At 41.2% G+C, this 6,359-nt stretch overlaps 1 long non-coding RNA gene across 1 annotated transcript; it reads left to right on the top strand.

Annotated features, from left to right (window-relative positions):
* Positions 1-319: 319 nt before the first annotated feature.
* LOC118402893 (uncharacterized) lies at positions 320-4,292 on the top strand. Its single transcript, XR_004829576.2, has 4 exons — positions 320-652; positions 1,785-2,048; positions 3,803-3,833; positions 3,964-4,292. It is a non-coding gene; the product is annotated as an uncharacterized LOC118402893 (long non-coding RNA).
* Positions 4,293-6,359: the final 2,067 nt, after the last annotated feature.

The following is a 6,359-nucleotide window of genomic DNA, read 5'->3' on the forward strand; positions in this document are numbered from 1 at the left end:
CTTAAATGAAGACCAAAAAATTTGTTTTTTTATACACGAAATAGACAGTTTGAACGAAACATCAAAAAGAGCATGTCATGATGTTTCTGTATGTTTTGTTATGTTTCTAAAATAACAAATGTATTACTAGTAAGAAGTAATGTGGTATATTGTTTTATTGCATTTTTTAAAACCTGAGTCTTTTAACCAAAATATCACAAACGAGAAAAACACGTTCACCAGACCTTTTAAGGGCGGGATGTTATTGTGGTAACATGACTCGAGTTATGTTTGTGCATGTGCGACTAAGTCTGACTAGTAGAAGCGTTGTCTTCTCTTCCCTAGCAGTTTCAACTCAAACATTGAAAAACAACCTAGCTTGTGAATAATCAATGTAAATAGCCAAGAAACACAATTACAAAGTCTTACTTCAGTAGACTTTCGCTTCAATAAATTAGACCCAACGCTGTGTGCAGCGTTTCTGAAAATGAATCTTTCACTCAGCCTTTCACTTGCGCCCAGTCCCCAGCCAGGCAGTATTGCATCGTGAGGTGAGATAGGCTGTATAGGATTCGTAGTTCTTCGGCTTTGTGCGATTATTTTACCAGCTATGAAACAAAACGGCAGAAATGTCAATAGTAGGATTCTTCTGCGCTACCTACATCTGGAAAATGTAAATACCCTGTTCATATGTCCTTTAACATTCTGTGTTGTGTCCGTGTTATTTTTTGATAAGTGGGGCATGTTGATAAATGAGAGATTTGACTGTATAAAAAGAGATTTGACTGTACTTTGACAGCATAGAATTCATAGATCTTTCGTGTAAGTGCTATAGACCAATTTGACCAACTTAATTGCCATGTGGAGGAGGGCTGTTAATGAGTTATGAAAGAGAAGATATCACCCGATTGTATCTGTACAATTTACCCTGAGAATTCAACGCTGTGGGGATTTACATGCACCATTGACCTCAGTGAGAATAAGATTTCCGTAGTACAGGCTATACATTTCGAAACATACATTTCGAAACGTGGTTTGGCCTTTATGCATATTCCCCAACACTGGTATTGCAGAAGCAGACTTTTAAGAACAGCAATAATAATGACACTACACTGTCATTATAATGATGCATCTATTAATATACCTACTGTTAATATGAGCTCTTGCATAGCATGCCATGCATGGTCAATAGATGTACTTCATTAACCTTTAAAAATGCAGTTAGGACATGTTCATGAAATACTTATGGATGTGTCATGAATGCATTGTGGCTATGTAGTCAAAGTGAATCATCACCCAATCGGTCCTGTTTGCTAATATGACTAAAGCTCAATGACTGAGGAAATGTTTTGAACAATATAAACATTTTTGTGGATGGTCCTGCTGTGAGATGATCGGAATGTGTCGCAGGATCTTAACTAGATCCACTGGTACAGCAGTAGGCTTACAGGATCTGAGATATCACAATTGAGGCACCAGGATTGGTCAATTATTTATTGGTCAATATGTTTAATTATCGAATTGGAGATTCAATTTGAGGGTAAATCAGGATGACCATTTCCTGTTTCCTCATCCATAATATATACTTCCCCTTGTTCAAACATTTCAAACACAAACGAGGTAGTAATGGTCATTGGCTCAAAGTCAAACAAGCAAAACAGCCTTTTACATTTTTTCTTGTATGGTTGTGCAAGAACTGCTCAGTTAGGGGAGCAGCAGAGCAGTGCGATGTGGTGGGAAACACCACCAGCAGTTTTTTGGGGGGTTTGGAGTTGAAAAATGTGCCTCTCTTTATTCAATTTCAGTGTTTGGTCCCGAGTGCCTGGCCCTGTGCTTGATGCTTGGTGTGAGAAATGAGCATGGTGGAGAGGGAGGGATGGAAGAGGCACGCCGGCGGTGCAAGGCCCCCACCTGTGGTGCAGGCTCGGGGCTAACAGCGGCCTGGGGTGGAGCACTGTGGCGTGGCGGGGAGGGGAGGGGAAGTGAAGGAGATGTCTCATGAACTGTCTCCATCCCTGTGCTCATCATTAACCTCTCTGCACACGTCTCGCAACACAACCCCCCGCACTGTGAGTGTCTGCTGCACCCCACTGTGAACCTCATAGATTGCAGTTTACACGCACTGTCAAACTTTCATACACACACTGCATGAACGCATGCGTGAGTGGTCACACTTGCACACAGTCAGACACGCACATACACACACGCGCACACATGCACATATAAATACAAACATGCATACACGTATGCACATACACAAATTTAAACCCGGAGGATTTATCTCCAATTAAAAGTAACATTTTGCATTCAATCAATGCAGCAAATAACAACGTACTCTTTCATTATCCCACAGCAATGAAAACAAATTACTTAAACTATTTTCAGTTCAGCCTTATTATGATCAACTTGGTCATTAGGAGGGACACACACGTACACACACACACACACACACACACACACTTCACTATGGTGGTATATTTGAGAAATTGTATTCCAAAACACCTATGTCTGTAAAATACTTCATTCACTGAGGACAGGCTGAGCGTCTTTAACCTGCAGAAACAGTTGTTTTGTGTGTTTGTTCATCGCCATGGTCGCTATACACTCTTTGAAATAGGAGTGACTCGAGGAACCCTGTAGATCCTCAAGGGAACCATTGCACGTCAAAGGGTTCATATTTGCAAGTTTGATTCGTTTAGGGGTTCTTGGAGGAACCTTTATTTGCTTCAATGATGCAAAGGGTTCCTAGATGAACCTTTTTGCTGGCGGGTGCGGAGCACTTCAAATTTATTTAGCCATTGAATTTGTTGCGCTGCAAGACTCAGAAGAAGATATGTGGTTTTCAGTGATGGCGTTATGCTAAATGGAACATTCATGGTACTATAGATAACCTGTTACTAAGGTTCTATAAAGAACTACTAAATAAAGTTTCTGTGTAGCAGCAGAAGGGTTCTGCTGTTGTTACAACAACAGTTTTCCACCACTGGTGCGTCGGCCTTATCAAGCAGTGCTTCAGAAAGACCAGAGTGAAGACTTTGTCTGAGATTGCTGATGTTGTGAAGGACAGCCCTGTGACAGGGGTCAACATCCTGCATCTGGTTGGACTGAAGGATGGTACGGTGCTGGTAGGAAGCTATGGCTGGTAACAACACCTGACTCTGTACTTCAGGCCGCTGCCACAGATCAAGCAGTACCAGCACTTCAGCTGAATATAATTTTAATTGCATTGTATAAGGTTATTCTTCTTATCTTGGGAGGTGAACTGATGTTATGCAAGGATGAAATGTCTTCGTTATTTCCTGTTTCTCAGCTTCGATGCTCTGGAGCCTTATGTTGTTGTCTCCAAGGAGCATTCAGACTCAGTCAGGACCAGGTTTCAGCTGCTGCGCAATGCTGACATCCTTCCTCCCATAGATGGTCTGCCTGTACAAGCACCACCTGGACATGACACAGCTAGACAAGCTTATATTTTTGAGAAGAGTTTTACAATGAAGAGGCTATGAACATCACATGCCTTGCACCAAAGTCAAGGGCAGGACAGAAACAGGCTCTCCGAATATAGATTCCCTTGTTCATGCGTCGTTCGGACGGACCAGTTCATCACTGTGGGCGAGTTCCCAGTCATCAGCCCTATCTGCAGTGCCTCTATTCACATGACTCTCTCATAACACACACGCCATTCATTGCTGCTACTATTTATTTTTTTATCCTGCTGCTCATCCACTTTACCCCTGATTGTATGCACATAACTACCTCATCTATCACTGATTGTCACATCCTGATTTGTTTCACCTGTTCTTGTGCTCTTCTCCACCCCCTCCAGGTGTCGCCCATGTTCCCCACTTATCCCCTGGGTATTTATACCTGTGTTTTCTGTCTGTCTGTGCCAGTTTGTTTTGTTTGTTCAAGTCAACCAGCATTTTGTCTTAAGCTCCTGTTCTTCCCCAGTCTCTCTTTTTCTCATCCTCCTGGTTTTGACCCTAGCCTGTCCTGACCATGTACCCGCCCGCCTGACCTCTCTGCCTGTCCCTGAGCCTGCCTGCCGTCCTGTACCTTTGCTCCACCTCCGGATTACCGACCTCTGCCTGACCTGAGCCTGCCTGCAGTCCTGTACCTTGGCCTCTAATCTGGATTATCGACCCCTGCCTGCCTTGACCTGTTGTTTGCCTGCCCCTGTTGTTACAATAAACATAGTTACCCTCACACAGTCTGAACTTACTTTGATTCCTGATAATGATATTGTTATTGTTCTTGTACATACTGCTTATTATTTTGTTCTTTCTCTAATGGCATTTACACTTATTTTTTTCTTTATATTGACACTATCTATTTTTGATATTGCTACTATGCAAGTAACCATTTGGCTGTACTGTTTACACCCACAGAGACCCATTCACTTAGCAAGATGTGGCTGAGGGTTATATCATTTTTTCACATGACCCGTCAATTTTGACAAGTGTGTCACTAATATTTATATTTGTATCTGGACACTTTCTGTTTACCTGGAATGTTTCCTTATTAGAGACTACTACTTTTACCTCTTAGTCTTAATCTTTACTACACTACTCACTGTTTAGCACATGACGTCATATGTGAATCCTTAAAGAGATGGGTGGGGCTGGCTTAAGAGGGTGTGAACAATGCTGTCACAGCTGTCGAAAGAAGTAGACCAAAGTGCAGCGTTGTGAGCGTACATTTTCCTTTTATTTGAGTAAATGTCGCCAACAAACGAAAAAACAACCGTGAAGCTTACAGGGCTATAGTGCCACTAACATTGATAACTACCCACACTGAAAGAGGGAAAAGGGCTACCTAAGTATGATTCCCAATCAGAGACAATGATAGACAGCTGTCCCTGATTGAGAACCATACCTGGCCAAAACATTGAAAACAACACATAGAATGCCCACCCAAATCACACCCTGAACAAACCAAAATAGAGACATAAAAAGGCTCTCTCAGGTCAGGGCGTGAATAATGTTGAATGGGTGTAGTCAAAGAACAGCCCTCCAGTAGGCGTGCCAAAATATTAAAGGGCCATTTTCTCAAAAGTGGGGTTACAAGTTTATCAACATTCAAAGCAGAATTACTTTCCCATTGTTCCTCAACTGCAGTGTATGATATACCATTTTGTAGCTCTGTGTCTGATTTTATCCAATGTAAAAAGAAACTTTTTACAATCCGTAATTTCGATAAAGACATTAATGAGCTAGCTAGAATGGACGTAGTCAATATAACTATTTATTCAGTACTTTTGAAATGTACAGCGACAGAATTCAGGGCCGTTCATACAGTATTCTCCCTGTACACCAAGTCAGAACTGTAGGACAAAGATAAGGGGGCATATAAACAGAATCATAATCCAATCAAAGCTACAGTAGATATAACGTGATTTGACGTAATTTTATCTGTGGCCAATGACCTTGAGCTTTCTTGGATGGGCACTTGCAATTTAACTTCTTGCGACTAGGGGGCGATATTTAAATTTTTGGATGAAAACGTTCCTGTTTTAAACAAGATATTTTGTCACGAAAAGATGCTCGACTATGCATATAATTGACAGCTTTGACGTTTCCAAAACTGCAAAGATATTGTCTGTGAGTGCAACAGAACTGATATTACAGGCGAAACCCAGATAAAAATCCAATCAGGAAGTGCCACATTTTTTGAGACCGCCTCATGCCAATGACTCCTTATATGGCTGTCAATGAGCTACGAATGAGCTTACGTTTTCTACGTATTCCCCAAGGTGTCTACAGCATTGTGACATCTTTTTACGCATTTATGTTGAAGAATAGCCGTGAGGGACCACATTTAGCAAGTGGTCACATGATGGCTCCCGCAGAAAATCTTGCGTAAAGTACACAAGTAGCCATTTTTCCAATCGCTTCTTATGAGAAACCAATTGACAAAACGGATATATTATCGAATAGATATGTGAAAAACACCTTGAGGATTGATTCTAAACAACGTTTGCCATGTTTCTGTCGATATTATGGAGCTAATTTGGAAAAAAGTTTGGTGTTGTAGGGACTGCATTTTCCGGTCGATTTCTCAGGCAAACGTGAAGAACAAGCGGAGCTATTTCGCCTACAAAAATAATATTTAGGGAAAAAAGGAACATTTGCTACCTAACTGGGAGTCTCCTGAGTGAAAACATCCGAAGTTCTTCAAAGGTAAATGATTTCATTTGATTGCTTTTCTTATTTTTGTGATAATGTTGCCTGCTGGTAGCAGAGCCTAGCCATAGCATTATGCCATGATAAACTTACACAAATACTAGTCTAGTGTTGGCTGTAAAGAATATTTTGAAAATCTGAGATGACAGAGTGATTAACCTCAAAAGGCTAAGCTGTTTCTCAATATATTTCATTTGTGAT

The sequence above is a fragment of the Oncorhynchus keta genome, chromosome 24 (assembly GCF_023373465.1).
Source record: "Oncorhynchus keta strain PuntledgeMale-10-30-2019 chromosome 24, Oket_V2, whole genome shotgun sequence".
Lineage (NCBI taxonomy): Eukaryota > Metazoa > Chordata > Actinopteri > Salmoniformes > Salmonidae > Oncorhynchus > Oncorhynchus keta.